A 16,703-nucleotide genomic window follows, 5' to 3' on the forward strand; every position below is an offset into this window, starting at 1 on the left:
GGCGATGCTATGATCAACTAGGTGGAACCAGGTATCCTTCAGGCTGATGTAGGGGTGACTGCTGACTCGCCTTCCTAGCACTTCTTTTGTTTCGAACAATCCCTGACTTAAAGTACCGTGGGATTCATCCAGGGAAGTCACTGCTGCCTTTCTCCTCTTTGTGACCCGTTTGCTGGCAGCGTGGACCAAGGATAAGATGGCTTCAGGCCTCCTCATGGGTCCCCTAGTTGCTGCTGATGCTGCGGGGTCTGTGTTGGTTGGTGTGTAACTTGTTGTCCACCACACCGGCAGGTTTAGTAGATAGTTAAACTTGAGCCTACTTCAGGAACCTGTTTCCCCTGCGTGCCTAGTCCTCCAGAAGTCTCCGTACACGACCAGCTAGTTCTCTCAGGGTTCAGACTAACTGATTTCCCCAGCGTCTTTCTGTCCATCTTCTGGTGACTCTTCTCCCCCGCCAGCAACCACTACAAGTGCAGGGTCTGACTAGTGTTTCTGCTCAATTGCTTCTGCACTTCAGACTCGGCTGCTCCACTCTTACTCCTTTGACTGCCACTGCACACTCTCTAGCTTCCAGTCCCACTACCCACCGCTAGCTGAGCTGCGAGGGCTACGTTCCCTCCTGGGTCTGCCCAGGGGTCCCCTCTAAGCTGTGTGTGTGTCCTGGTTACTATGTGTCTGTGCGTACACACCCCATTCAGCCTTTGGGGTTACCTGTTTGCACTCACCCAGCGTGGGTGCAGTACTCCGTGGTGCCTGACCAGGTCAGGGGCACCACTGTACCACCCCGTGGGCTTGGCTGCGACCGCCGAGCCGCTCGGATCCGTGCTCGTACGGTGGGTGGTGGCTCGAGCCTCTCACGGACCCGGGGGTCACGTCGCTCTGCAAGGGAGTTGGCGCTACACGCAGGGACTTGAAGGGGAAGCCGGGGCCGCTGTGTTTTGGTTTGGGATGTAAGTTCTTGACGCCACCCACGGGTGAATAGATGGACACCACCGCTGCCGTTAACTAGGCCTCCTGGGGACGGTGTTGCGCAGCTTGGTGTTGACCCCTCCGTGGGTAGGGGAGCGATGGTCCCGGGGGCCCGACGGAGGTGCTGAGGCATGGGAGTGGGTGCGTGCTGGGTGCTGATGCGGTGCGGCGCGGTGCGCAGCCCGAAGGCACTGGTGTACTCACTATGACACAATACACTGGAGTCTCTGGTAAACCAAAAAGGGGGATGAACGGGGCCCGCAGCCGGCTGCAGCTTCTCCCAGAATAGGTTGGTGGCTTCCGCCTTTCTCCTGCACCTCTTTGTATGAATGTTTGACTCCTATGCCTAAGCAACGGTAGTCCGCTCCCCGACTGGTATATGCCGTAGGAGCCCGTTTGCCCGCAGACGCTGGCCCTTTGGGTCTCTATGCCTTGGCAGTGGCTTTACCCTGTATGGTTGGGCTGTTGTCTTCTAACAGGTCTTGTGTGGGATAGGTCCTTAAGTCCAGTCCTCAATCAGTTGATTTGACTCAGCCCTGTCGGTTCAGGGCTTTGTACTGGGTCTGAGTACCCCTCCTGGTGCTCTGGTATTCCAATCGGTTCCCCGGGTCGGTCCCGGCGGGCCACCGCCCGACCCCGGTCCCTACGGTTCCACTGGCTGTAATCCCAGCTCCTGCAGGCGGCCACCACCATCTGCCTCCTTGCCAAAGGTGACTGGGCTCCAACCCAGCCACCGGAGTAGTCTGTTGGCAGGCCTCGTCACAGGTCTGCCTTTGAACTCATCCTCCCTCCTTCACCGTCAAGGTTACTCCTCACACTGCTCTAGAACTTCTGTCTGCACTTGTGTCTTTCCCGCCTCCAGGCCTGTGAACTCCTCGGTGGGCGGAGCCAACCGCCTGGCTCCGCCCCCACTGGTGTGGACATCAAACCAGGAGGGTGGTGACAAGGGTTTCTTGGTTGGCTGCTGTCACCTACTCGGGGAGGGGGGTGGTGTGTGTGTGTGACTACCTGGGACGACCTGACTAGTCCAGGGCGTCACACCACATATATGTCAAAGGCAGTGCTCAGTCATGGCTAACCTAGCCTAAGGGGCACTTTGCACACTACGACATCGCAGGTGCGATGTCGGTGGGGTCAAATTGAATGTGACGCACATCCGGCGTCGCAGGCGATATCGTAGTGTGTAAAGCCTTTTTGATACGATTAACGAGCGCAAAATCGTCGTAATCGTATCATCGGTGTAGCGTCGGTCATTTCCATAATTTGCAAATTACCGATGTTACGATGTTGTTCCTCGTTCCAGCGGCATCACACATCGCTGTGTGTGAAGCCGCAGGAGTGAGGAACATCTCTTACCTGCGTCCTGCGGCTCACGCCAGCTATGCGGAAGGAAGGAGGTGGGCGGAATGTTTACGTCCCGCTCATCTCCGCCCCTCCGCTTCTATTGGCCGCCTGCCGTGTGGCGTCGCTATGATCCCTTAATAAGGAGGCGGTTCACCGGCCACAGCGACGTCGCAGGGCAGGTGAGTGCATGTGAAGCTGCCGTAGCGATAATGTTCACTACGCCAGCTATCACCATGATATCGCAGCTGCGACGGGGGCGGGGACTATCGCGCTCGGCATCGCAAGCATCGGCCTGCGATGTCGTAGTGTGCAAAGTACCCCTAAGTGTAATCTTAAGACTAATATTTACCAGCAAAAATGTTTATACAAACAAATGCTTCAGACATGACTGTGTGGTTTTACAAACTACATAAACTAATTTCAACATTTGGGAAGTTTATTCAGAAAATGACCCATAATTAGATGGGTTATCAGATAAACAGCATTATTGGCAATGCATAATTGGCTCCTGGAAACTGAACTTGGAATACATAGGAGAGATATTTTCTTGAGTTATGCAATACCGCAGAAATTAATAAAGACACTAATAATATCCAAAATAATATCTCTACAGAGTCTCCCTGACATCGCAAACCAGAGCATGTACTTGAAACAGGGAAAGTTGTAAGAATTATGCGTCATGAAAACAGCAAAGCCAGGTGCACCAAGCTTTTTTATGATTCCTTATGATATAGATGTGTGTGCCGCCATATGGTGCATACATATGGCACATTATTATGGAGACAGACAATAGAGAAAGAATAGGCAATAGAATAGACATTTACTTCAGTGCAACAAAACATACCCTGTGTCTAAATTCAGATGCATTCAGAGGAATAGGAAAGCCACATAGAGTTCTATGGGTGCTGGATTACTTATTCTATTATAACTTACTCTCATGTTAGCTCTAGAAAGTATGGTTTTCTCTGGCATTCAATGATTCACCTATAAAGATGAGAACCTGCGGGTCGGTGTTTGATGCTTGTACCAAAACACAGACTTTACAAAAAAGAGTTTGGTTGCTTTACGTATTTAAACCACTTGCGCGAGCATCGGGTACGCTCGGTGTTCAGCCCAGTGCAAGACACTTGCAGTGTTTGATCAGTTCGCACTGGGGGTAACAACAGTCTGATCAGATGTAGTGTGCACCTGTCGCGGGCGGAGGAGGGGACGCTGCGCTCACCCACTGCTCGGGTCCGGCTGCTGCTGCTCGGTGGTGGCTCGAGCGGTGGTCCGGATCCCGGGGACTCGAGCGACGTTCCTCGCCCGTGAGTGAAAGGGGGTTGGTGTGTGGTTAGGGGATATTGTCCGTGACGCCATCCACGGTTGTGGTGAGGTTGCGACACCACCGCTGCTCTGGACGGGGATTCTGGGAGCGATGACAGGGAGCAGCTTGGATGTTGGTTCTCCCCTCCGTGGGTAGGGGGTTGGTTGTCCCGGGGCCCCGGTGAGAGTTTGGGGATGACAGGCGGGTTACGGGGCCTGGTGAGGTGCAGGGTCGTGGGGGCAGCGCTGTGCCACACGGCACGGTGGTACCCACTCAGCCAGTAATCCACACAGAGTCTCTGGTCAAACAAACGGCTGGATGGACGGGTCCCACAGGCGGCTGCGGTGGTCTCCTCCCGGCAGGTTGATGGTGACTGCCTTTCCCTGCACCTGTGTTGTGTTATGGTTCCAATGGATTCCCACCGGTAACCCGCTCCCCAGCTTGGATGGATGCTGAGGGAGCCCCTTTTGCCCGCAAGCTCTGGCCCTGGGAACTGTAGCCTTGGAGGTGACTGTGTTTCCCTCTACGGTGTGAGCTGTTGCCTTCAATCGGGTCTTGGCTGCTGCGAAACCCCGGGGGTTCCCTTCGCTAACGGATTTGATCGGTTTTACGGCGACTCCTAGCCTGGTCGGGGTCCGTAGGCCCTGCCGGATGGTGCTGGCTTCTCTTTACTCTCCGATCCGGTACCGCCGGGCCACCACACGTCCATGGTCCATACGGTTTGCTCCAATTAGCCTCTCCTGCAGACGGTCACCGCCGTCTGCCAACCTTGCTGAGTGCCTGGGCCACACACCCGGACACGGTCAGTCTCCTCTGCTACCACTTTCCTCTCCAAAACTCAACTGCCCTCTTTTCCCGCCTCCAGGACTGTGAACTCCTCAGTGGGCGGGACCAACCGCCTGGCCCGCCCCCTGGTGTGGACATCAGCCCCTGGAGGAAGGCAACAAGGATTTGTGTTTGGCTTCGGTGTGCCTAGCCGGGGTGTAGGGTGTGTTGGTGTAGTACCTGTGACGACCTGGCTTGTCCAGGGCGCCACACACCCCCTCAAAAAAATGGAAAAACTCCACCCATCCGCCCCCGGAAGTGATACGTTTATGGCTGGCTGCATGTGGGCAGAGACCCGAACTGCCCAATTAGTGACTTCCATTGGGGTACAGGTCAACTCCGGGTCCCAAACCAAACTTTATCTAAAGTCCAGCCGAACCCGCCGAACTGAACTTCCACTGGTCCACTCATCTCTATTCACCTATCTCAATGATTGAATGTAATAGGTTAAGACTTCTTCTCAACCTTGTTACCCAGTACCTTTCCCAGTATCACATGATATAAATTCTGTATAAATATCATCCGCTAAGATCCAAGGTTCAAAAATCATTCCCAATAGGTGGTTTTTCCCATATCAACTGAGATTGCGATTAATAAAACATATTACTGTGTTTCCCCGAATATAAACCTAACCCTGAAAATAAGCCCCAGCATGATTTTACAGGATTTTGGAGTATGATTGAAATATAAGCCCTACTCCAAAAATAAGCCCTAGTTACAGTCATGGCCAGCGTTATGGGGACTCAAACTGTACAATTTCTAACCCCAACATTTGCCCCAACATTTGTATTTGTCGCGGGCGGGGAGGAGGGTGTCAGCACACCGCGCTCACCCCTTCTGCTCGGGTCCGGCTGCTCAGTGGTGGCCCGAGCCGTAGGCCGGATCCCGGGGGTTTTCCTCGAGCGGCACTCCTCGCCCGTGAGTGAAAGGGGGGTTTGGGATGTTGGGATAATGTCCGTGACGCCACCCACGGTTGTGGTGATGTGTAGCACCACCGCTGCTCAATGCGGGGATCCCGGGGATGGTGATGGGGAGCAGCCAGGTGTTGTGTTGCCCCTCCGTGGGTAGGGGTTGGTGATCCCGGGGCCCGGTGATGGCTTGTGAGGTGCAGGGCCTGGTGGGCGCAGGGACGCGGGGGCAGCGCTGTGCCTTGCGGCACTATGGTACTCACTCAGCCTGAGACTTGGACACAGTTTGTACGGTAAACCAAACGGCTGGTAGGACGGTCCCACAGACGGCTGCTTTGCTTCCCCGGCAGGTGACGGTGATGTCCCTCTTCCTTGCACCTGTATGTCCGGATGGTTGCGATGGGTCCCCACCGGTAACCCGCTCCCCGGCTTCAAGCTGGGCCGGAGGAGCACTACACTTTGCCCGCAGGCGCTGGCCCTCAGAGACTGGTGCCCTGGCGGTGGCGGTGCCTCTGTTGTACGGGTTGGGCTGTTGCCTTCAATCGGGACTTGGTTGTTGGGGGAATCTACGTCCCCTTCACTGGCGGATTCGGCAAATTTGGCGACTCCTAGCCTTGCCGGGGTCCGAGAGGCCCCTGCCCTGGTGCTGACTGTCTTTCGGAACACTGCTCCAGACCACCGGGCACACAGCCAACGGGGTCCTTCCAGGAACTTCCAAACGGTCCCCCTCCGGACAGTCACCGCCGTCGCTGACCTTGCTGTTCTGGCCCTACAAAAAGCTGGGCTCTCAGGCTTGGCACACTCTCTGCTCTGTCACCACTTCTTGCTTTCCTCCTTTTCCACTTTTCTTTCCTTCACTTTCACTTCTCTTATCTGCTCCTCACTCAACTCCGTTGTTTACTCTTGCCCTCCCAGGGCTAATCTGCCTGACACTTCCTGCCTCCAGAGCTGTGAGCTCCTTGGTGGGCGGAGCCAACCGCCTGGCCCACCCCCTGGTGTGCATCATCAGACTCCTGGAGGAAGGCAACAAGGATTTTTGGTTCAGCTTAGGTGTGCCTACCTGGGATGTGGGGTGTGGTGGTGTTGTGACCTGTGTCCCCTGGCTTGCCCAGGGCGACACATTCCCCCTTAGCAAAATGCAGACCGTCCGCGGGCTGCCGTCCTACACCGGTTTTATTTTTCTGTAAAAAGGGGATAACAGGGTTAAACATCATAACATTTTCAACAATCTTCCCTTACGGGAGGCACATTTTCTTAAACGTTGCAACGGTATACGGTCACGGTTTCCGCTCTCTCCCACCCAAGTAACCTGGCCCTGATGCTGCCCCTAAAACCCAGGCAGCACCCCTTAACCCACAGTCCAGCACACGGTACCCGAGCGGGATCTGTCCTTCCCTCCAGAGGGTAGCCACCGGTTCCTTTGGTGGCTGGGCCCTGGCCTGCTCTGCTCAGGGCCCTCCCTCCAACCTGCCTCTCCGGAGGCGGCATTGCGGAAACGGTAACGGTACCCAACATATTTACAAGCCACTAACGTTTGTGGTTGCCCTGCAAAGTTCACGGGCTTGTCCATGGATAGTTCCCATGCATTTTTAAACGGTCCCCACGGGGACAACGGTGCCGGCTCCAGCCGGTTGCAAATCACACGGTGAATCAGGTGAACTTCGGATCATTTTCACTTATCATCAGAACTTTCAACTTTTCAAACAACAAACAAGCAGGTGGTCCCAACGGGGACTGTGCAGCGGCACTCCGCTGCCTTTTGCGGCTCAGCAGTCCATTCTCACTCGTGGGGCTCTAGTGCCACCTTCACATGGTGCACCGCTCTGGACCCCAATGGTAGCTCGCTGCAGGCGATCTTCTTCCATATACATGCGGGCATGCACATCCGCTCTACACCCCTCTCGGGCATCTATCTCCCTGCGCAGCTGCTGTTGCCGCCGTTCCCAGCCGGGAGTACTTTCTGTTTGCTCCGGTTCAGCGTGTGCGGGGGACGGACCCAGCCAGAGTCCCTCCGTGTCGGCTACGACCGGCACCTTCAGTAATGAGGGACCCCGCTGTGACATGGCCTGCTCTGCCTCCTGGCAGCTGCATCCCCGCCTTGCCTCCGGTGCATCTTTGCTGACGGCCTCAGCCTCCGGCTTCTTCCATCGAAGCGGATCAGGGTGGTCACGATCTTCTGCTGCAGGTCTGTCCGCCGGGGCGGATTGGCAGGGTACCGCTACCGGTGGTGGTGGTAGCGGGCCTAGTGGCGGGGCAGCAGCAGCTAACGCGGGTAGCGGGAGAGGCAGCAGGGTGAACGGGTGTAGGCCGGGCCCCTCAGCCGCAGCGGCCGATCCCTCAGGAATACAGGGACGTGGGTCTCTTACCCGTTCCTCCAAATCTTCCTCCACCTCGCATCTCCACATAGCAGCCACCACTTCCACCATGTCGGCCTCCCACTCCTCCAGGAGGAGCTGCATGCGGACCTGCAGACGGCTGCTTAGCTGGGCGGTCCGGACTTCTACCCACGCCGCCATGCCGGGCGCGGGGACCACGGTGTTGTTGGTCGGACTCAGCATCTTTAGCAGCGGCCTCTTCCAGGAACCAATAAATAGCCGCAGAGTCCTGGCGTCCCTGCTTCTGTAACCGCGGCTACATGCGTCCAGCCGCCATCGCGTCCCCCTTAGCTCTTTTCGGCCCCTCCTCTCTCGGGGCGGGGTTTTGGCCTTCGCGCCTCTACTGCTCGAGAAGACGCTCGAGCGGGAACTTTTCGCGCCAAAGATGGCGGCTTCTGAAATTTTTCTGCCGGATACCTCCGGCGGTAACAAGGCGCACCTCTACCAGACGGCAGAGCGGTAAGATCCTGTTCGTGACGCCAAGTTGTCGCGGTCGGGGAGGAGGGTGTCAGCACACCGCGCTCACCCCTTCTGCTCGGGTCCGGCAGCTGCTCAGTGGTGGCTCGAGCGGTGGGCCGGATCCCGGGGTTTCTCGAGCGACACTCCTCGCCCGTGAGTGAAAGGGGGGTTTGGGATGTTGGGATAATGTCCGTGACGCCACCCACGGTTGTGGTGATGTGTAGCACCACCGCTGCTCTATGCGGGGATCCCGGGGATGGTGATGGGGAGCAGCCAGGTGTTGTGTTGCCCCTCCGTGGGTAGGGGTTGGTGATCCCGGGACCCGGTGATGGCTTGTGAGGTGCAGGGCCTGGTGGGTGCAGGGACGCGGGGGGCAGCGCTGTGCCTTGCGGCACTATGGTACTCACTCAGCCTGAGACTTGGACACAGTTTGTACGGTAAACCAAATGGCTGGTAGGACGGTCCCACAGACGGCTGCTTTGCTTTCCCGGCAGGTGACGGTGATGTCCCTCTTCCTTGCACCTGTATGTCCGGATGGTTGCGATGGGTCCCCATCGGTAACCCGCTCCCCGGCTTCAAGCTGGGCCGGAGGAGCACTACACTTTGCCCGCAGGCGCTGGCCCTCAGAGACTGGTGCCCTGGCGGTGGCGGTGCCTCTGTTGTACGGGTTGGGCTGTTGCCTTCAATCGGGACTTGGTTGTTGGGGGAATCTACGTCCCCTTCACTGGCGGATTCGGCAAATTTGGCGACTCCTAGCCTTGCCGGGGTCCGAGAGGCCCCTGCCCTGGTGCTGACTGTCTTTCGGAACACTGCTCCAGACCACCGGGCACACAGCCAACGGGGTCCTTCCAGGAACTTCCAAACGGTCCCCCTCCGGACAGTCACCGCCGTCGCTGACCTTGCTGTTCTGGCCCTACACAAAGCTGGGCTCTCAGGCTTGGCACACTCTCTGCTCTGTCACCACTTCTTGCTTTCCTCCTTTTCCACTTTTCTTTCCTTCACTTTCACTTCTCTTATCTGCTCCTCACTCAACTCCGTTGTTTACTCTTGCCCTCCCAGGGCTAATCTGCCTGACACTTCCTGCCTCCAGAGCTGTGAGCTCCTTGGTGGGCGGAGCCAACCGCCTGGCCCACCCCCTGGTGTGCATCATCAGACTCCTGGAGGAAGGAAACAAGGATTTTTGGTTCAGCTTAGGTGTGCCTACCTGGGATGTGGGGTGTGGTGGTGTTGTGACCTGTGTCCCCTGGCTTGCCCAGGGCGACACATATTCCTAGGTTAAGATTGTTTAAGGAACTTTGATGACTTCACACTCATGTGACCAAAGGTCTCTTAATTTCAGGAGTCTAAAAGAACTGAAAAGGAGATAGGCTGGTGTGCAGGACTGGCATTAAGAAGAAGGACAATTTCACAGGGACCCAAGTCTCCTAGGGGCCCCAGCATTTACATCCTGATGATAAGACTGCTTAAGGACCTTTGTGACATCATGCCACATGACCAAAGGTCTCATCCTTTATCTAATTATCTATCTGTCTATCTATCTCTCTATCTCTCTATCTCTCTATCTCTCTCTCTATCTATCTATCTGTACCGCCCCGTGCTCGGCTGCAGCCGAGCCGCTCGGATCCGGGCTTGCTGGTGGGTGGCTCAGGCGTCTCCGGACCCGGGGGGGGGCCCTGTGGTCACTTCGATCTGAAAGGGGCTGGCGGTTTAGGGGAGGTAGGTGTATGACCGGAGCCATGGTTAAGTTCATGACGCCACCCACGGGATGTGGTGAAGGTAGACACCACCGCTGCAGTTACGGGGCACCCGGGGGAGATGTTATGCAGCAAGTTGTTAACCCCTCCGTGGGCAGGGATGGTGGCCCCGGGACCCGTTGGTGAAGTAGTTGGGCGGTGCAGGGAGGTGCACGGCCGGAGGGCACTGTTGTACTCCCGGTTAGTAACACAAACGAGTCTCTGGTAAACCAAGTTGATGGTGGTCGGTGCCCGCAGCTGGCTGCGTCTGGTCCCCCACCCGGTTGGTGGTCTCTGCCTTTCTCCTGGACCGTGTTGTGTATTTGTGGGCTACCTGCGCTTCAGCGTCGGAAGTCCGCTCCCCGGCTTTGTGGATGTCGGGAGAGCCCTTTTGCCTGCAGATGCTGGCCCGTGGGATCTCTCTGCCTGTGCGGTGGCTTTCTATCCCCCTCGTTGGGCTGTTGTCTTTAGTCAGGACTTTGGGTGGGAAAGGACCTATAGGCCAGACCGCAATCAGTTAATTAACTCAGTCCAGTGGGTTCTGGACCTCGCTTCAAGGTCTGTATACCCCCCTTTGTGCTCCAGTTTCCGAGTCGGTTCCCCGGGTCGGTACCGGCGGGCCACTACCCTGTCCCGGTCCACCACGGTTCCACCGAGCCATCTTCCCGGCTCCTGCAGGCTGAGGCCACCGTATGCCTCCTAGGCAAAGGGCTCCTACCCTGGCACCTGTCAGACTGCTGTAGGCCTGGGCACAGGCCTGCTTCCACTCTCCTTCACTCCCAAAACTAATCTGCTCTACTTTTCCCGCCTCAGGCTGTCTGGACTCCTCGGTGGGTGGGGCCAACCGCCTGGCTCTGCCCCCTGGTGTGTCCATCAAGCACTGAGGGAGGTGACTATTTTTTAATGGTTGGCTGATGACAACTTTTTAGGGGACAGGTGTAGTGCGGGGCTCTAACTGTGACTACCTGGCTAATCCAGGGCGTCACATATCGATCTCTCTACCTATATCTATCTATCTATCTCTCTCTCTACCTCTCTATATCTATCTATCTATCTATCTATCTATTTCTCTATATACAGTATCTATCTTTTCTCTGATGAATAGATTAAAGGATAGATAGATAGATAGATAGATAGATAGATGTAGATAGGTAGATAGATAGATAGATAGATAGATGTAGATAGGTAGATAGATAGATAGACAGGGTTTGGAGAGTTATATTGATGTAATATGGTTATATTTTAATAAATGTTGATTTTTTTTTTGTTCAAGAATAAATGTAAATAGCTGTTCATGGAAAAAATAAGACATCTCCAGAATATAAGCCCTAGCGCATCTTGGAAAGGTGGGTATGTACAGCTGAAAGCTCATACAGCAAATTTTTCTATTGAAAAAGCTATTCCCTTCATATGACTTTGTAAGCAGGAACGGTTCTATTAAATGGAATCTGTCAGCAGGTTTTTGCTAGGAAATTTGAGGGCAGCATGATGTAGAGGATGAAACCGGTGTGTTCTTTTAATAAAATCAGTGTTTTATCAGCAGGAGGTTATCATTACAGGACTAGGTGTCTCTCGTGCCCCTTGGTCATCCTGCTCTGTGTAACCCCTTTCCCACCACTGATTAGCAGCTTTCTGTCAATATATAGTGAGATGCCAATCAGTGCTTTGGGTATACAGGGCTCAGCATTCTGAGCTCTGCTAGTTCTGCAGCAGACAAAACTGTGATTTTATCACTACTGCTTCACCCAGTAAACTAAGTCATACATCACTGTATGGGGTTTAGGCTACCTTCTGAATTAGAAATATCATACAATTGAGGCAACATTCTGCTATTAACATGGCATGCTACGGATGCCTATGGTATTTGGGTACCATTCTCATTCAATGTGTGGTGTACAAACATGTTGCTACATCTGGCTAGTGTCGCGGGTGGGGAGGACGCCACCGCTGCGCTCGCTCGCTAACGCTCGGGTCTGGCGCTGCTGCGGCTGCTCGGTGGCTCGAGCGGTGGGCCGGATCCGGGAACTCGAGCGGCGCTCCTCGCCCGTGAGTGAAAGGGGTGGTTGGTTTTGGGGGATTTAGTCCGTGACGCCACACATGGGTTGTGGAGAAGATAGGCACCACCGCTGCTGGTGACGAGGATCCCGGGAGCGATGGTAGGGAGCAGCTGGGATGTTGATTTCCCCCGCCGTGGGTAGGGGTCGGTGGTCCCGGGGCCCGGCGGTGTGACGGGGAGGCAGGGTTGGTGAGGTGCAGGGTTGCAGGGACAGCGCGGCGCGGTGCCAGATGGCACGGGTGTACTCACTCAGTAAGAGATGCACAAAGTCCTCGGTAAACCAAACGGCTGGATGGACAGGTCCCGCAGCCGGCTGCAGTGTCTCTCCCCGGACAGGTGATGGCGGCTGTCTTTCCCTGCACCTTTGTGTACTTGTTTGACTACGATGGATCCCCAACGGTAGTTCGCTCCCCGGTGTATGAATGCTGGAGGAGCCCGTTTGCCCGCAGGCGCTGGCCCTTGGGTCTCTAGCCTTAGGCGGTAGCTGTATACCGTCACGGTGTGGGCGGTTGCCTTCTATTGGGTCTTTGGCTGTTAGAAAACCCCTGGGGTTCCGGTCACACTCGGATTTGACTATTGTCAGCGGCTCCAAGCCTGGTCGGGGTCCGATGGCCCTGCCTGTGTGTGCTGGCTTCACTTCGCTCCCCGGTCGGTACTGGCGGGCCAACGATCCTACGGTTCCGTGTTGCTTCACCACTCCTGCAGACGGCCACCACCGTCTGCCAACCTTGTTGTCAGTGCCTGGGCCACAAACCCAAACACCCAAGTGCTCACTCCTCTCACTTCAAACTCCAAACTCGTTCTGTCACTTTTCCCGCCTCCAGGCCTGTGAACTCCTCGGTGGGTGGGGCCAACCGCCTGGCTCCGCCCCACCTGGTGTGGACATCAGACCCTGGAGGGAGGCAACAAGGATTTTATGTTTAGCTAATGTTACTGTCTAGTGGGGTGGGGGTGTGTGTGTGTTACTCGTGACGACCTGGCTAGTCCAGGGCGCCACATTAGCAATGTGTCTTGTGAGCTCTAAATAGCCTTGACTTGTGTAACTTCAGGTACCAATGTACATTTACTGATTGTGTTGCCTATAATGATCATTTATTCAATAGGACAATCGATCAAGGTTAATGATAAATGACAGTTTTATTGTTTATCACTGTTCATTTAATTAATTTACACTGGCTGGCTAATAATGTTTAACATTGTTGACAAATGAACATATCTTTTAGATGATTTAAGGCCCATTTAGAAAGGCCAATAATAGGGAACAAGCAATCAGAGAAATGTCATCCAATGAAAGACCAGCAATACTTTTTTTCTTGTGTCATTTCTTCTTATTATACTGTATATCACTAAATTGATAGATATCTATGGTTGGATGAGATAGGGTAGTTACCAACATCTGGTGAGAAATTCATGGCAATAATAGCACCTTAAGAGATATATTTAGTTAGAAAATCAAGTGAGCATCGGAATTGGACCCTGAAGAAAAATGTGGCCATTTATGAGGAATATTTTCTGTTAGGCCACTTTCACATTGCGTTCCTCTCCGTGGTCAGTTGTCCCGTTGGGGTTTCTGTCCGAACCACCCGCGAAATGTGATTCATACGTATATATGCCAACAGGGCCACTGACTATAATGGTGTAGACGTATTCATTATGTGCTCCGTCGTGCACCATTTTTGCGGGTATACATCTATTGGAGGTGAACACCAAGGCACAGTAGACTGCGTCATGGTGTCCGCCTCCAACAAACATATACCCCCGAAAATAGTGCACGATGGAGCACAAGGTGACTCTGTCTGCACCATTATAGTAAGTGCATATGTCCGAATACTGTTTTGAGGGGGGTTCAGATGGAGACCCGTACGGGACTACTGAATGGGGAGAGGAACAGTGTAAAAGAACCCTTACAGAGATAAGAGAGGAGATGGTATGAGGATGTGTAGCGCCCCTGAGGCCATCAGGGAGCTACAATGTACTGCATCTGTGACGCCCTGGCACAGCCAGGTTGTCACAGAAAGAGTTAATCCTCCTTGGTAATCTGATCTCACACCGGTGCAGCCAGACAAAGCACAGCCCCCAGTGTAAGGGAAAAGCAGAGGATAGGGGAGGGGCTGGAGCAGAGAGTGTGTGGAGGGCAGACAGGACAGAGGTCTGGAGTTAGCTCCCAGGCTGGGAGTGAAGCGTTCTCCAAAAGGGCCGGGGCAGGCCGTAGTGAGGAAGGGGCCAGAACAGGTAGCCGGAGCCGGGCGGTGGCCCCTCGGTACCTGGGTACCCGGATCACTACAGGGGAGTAGATTCCCCGTTCCCGGCTGAGGAGAAAGAGGAAGAGAGAGAGGAGTAAAAGGCACTTTGCTGCAGGGAAGGAAACAACAAGGGCTGCTGCACCATGTGTGGGACTCTAACACCCCCGTACCGAAGGCTGCGGACACCGGCAATTCTTAGTTCACCAGTGACTCCGTGTGACTTTCTTGTGAGTACACCTGTGCCCTCGGGCACCGCACTGCAGCACTGCGCCCTGCTCCCTGCTTACCCCATCACCGGGCCCCGGGACTACCAACCCCCTACCCACGGAGGGGAGAAATAACATCTAGCTGCTCCATACCATCGCTCCCGGGATCCCCGTCCAAAGCAGCGGTGGTGTTCCAACTTCACCACAACCGTGGGTGGCGTCACGGACAATCTCCCTTACCCAAATCCCCTTTTACTGTGGAGCCTGGGATCACAGACCGGGTCACGCCACCGTGATACCCACAGAAGTGACTCTGTGGCCCGGATCTGAGTACCCCCTGGTCCCCGGGCGAAACATTTGGCGTCACGAACAGGATCAAACCAATCCAGTTACCTGGAGGAAGTGCGCCTTATTCTGGACTGTCAGCGGTGATCCGCTGCAAAAATCTTGAGTCGCCATTTTTGCCGCCATTTTGGGCGCGAAAATCTCCCGCCCAACGCCTTCTTCCCCAAGCGGTGGGCGCGAAAAAGAGGCTCCGCCCCCTGAGAATGCGGGCGGAAGTGAAGCTCCGGAGGACCGGAAGCGAAAGGGAAACTTTAAAAGTTGCTGGAAGGACTGCTCCCGAGTACCAAGGGGGAGCAGGAAGAAGGAACCGCAGCTTTTGTGACAAGGACTGTAAAGGCAGGGACGCCAGGACTCTGCCAACATTTGGTTCCTGGAGAGGCCGCCGCAGCGATGCACCGACCCGTTACCCCTGTTACCGGTAGCGGAGCCCGCAGCGCCTGTTGGGGAGGACCCAGACCTGGGGTCCCCAGGCCTCACCTTTGTCACCGCCCTGCCACCGGCCCCGGCAGTCCGCCCGGCCGCGACGGAGATGACGACGGCTCCGGCAGTCCGCCCGGCCGCAACGGCAGCGAAGTACCGGTCCCGTTGACCAATTTGGGGCTGTTCCTGGACTGGGGTCAAGGGGTGCTGCCTGGGTTTTAGGGGCAGCACCAAGGCTAGGTTGTTTGGGTGGGTGACTAAAGGACTCGTTACGTTGCCATTATTGAAAATGCATGTGTGAAAATGTTTAAAATGTTTTATTCTTTTCCAGTTTAATAAAATGTTGGTGCCTCGACGGCCCGAGGACGGGCCGTGTTTTACCAAGGGGGTGTGTGACGCCCTGGCACAGCCAGGTTGTCACAGAAAGAGTTAATCCTCCTTGGTAATCTGATCTCACACCGGTGCAGCCAGACAAAGCACAGCCCCCAGTGTAAGGGAAAAGCAGAGGAGAGGGGAGGGGCTGGAGCAGAGAGTGTGTGGAGGGCAGACAGGACAGAGGTCTGGAGTTAGCTCCCAGGCTGGGAGTGAAGCGTTCTCCAAAAGGGCCGGGGCAGGCCGTAGTGAGGAAGGGGCCAGAACAGGTAGCCGGAGCCGGGCGGTGGCCCCTCGGTACCTGGGTACCCGGATCACTACAGGGGAGTAGATTCCCCGTTCCCGGCTGAGGAGAAAGAGGAAGAGAGAGAGGAGTAAAAGGCACTTTGCTGCAGGGAAGGAAACAACAAGGGCTGCTGCACCGTGTGTGGGACTCTAACACCCCCGTACCGAAGGCTGCGGACACCGGCAATTCTTAGTTCACCAGTGACTCCGTGTGACTTTCTTGTGAGTACACCTGTGCCCTCGGGCACCGCACTGCAGCACTGCGCCCTGCTCCCTGCTTACCCCATCACCGGGCCCCGGGACTACCAACCCCCTACCCACGGAGGGGAGAAATAACATCTAGCTGCTCCATACCATCGCTCCCGGGATCCCCGTCCAAAGCAGCGGTGGTGTTCCAACTTCACCACAACCTTGGGTGGCGTCACGGACAATCTCCCTTACCCAAATCCCCTTTTACTGTGGAGCCTGGGATCACAGACCGGGTCACGCCACCGTGATACCCACAGAAGTGACTCTGTGGCCCGGATCTGAGTACCCCCTGGTCCCCGGGCGAAACACATCCCCACAAGGATGCAGGGCCTGCCCCCTAAGGACCCAGAAAACTAGTGCCGGTAACATCCAAACACTCACAAAAATACCTGTTTTCCCAAATTATCCCCCATAGAATGGTACCAGACTAGGGTTGGACCAATGGATGGCTGCCTAGAGGTGGAGCCAATCCAGTCCACTAGACAACCAGGTGGGAGGGGTAGACAGTGGAGAGATAGACAGAGTTAGTGTGAGAGTGGACAGTGAAGGAGTGAAAGTGAGCAGACAAACTGACCGGAGTGAACAGTGACCTGGGGGCCCAGGTGGTT

This window comes from Anomaloglossus baeobatrachus, chromosome 8, assembly GCF_048569485.1.
Source record: "Anomaloglossus baeobatrachus isolate aAnoBae1 chromosome 8, aAnoBae1.hap1, whole genome shotgun sequence".
Lineage (NCBI taxonomy): Eukaryota > Metazoa > Chordata > Amphibia > Anura > Aromobatidae > Anomaloglossus > Anomaloglossus baeobatrachus.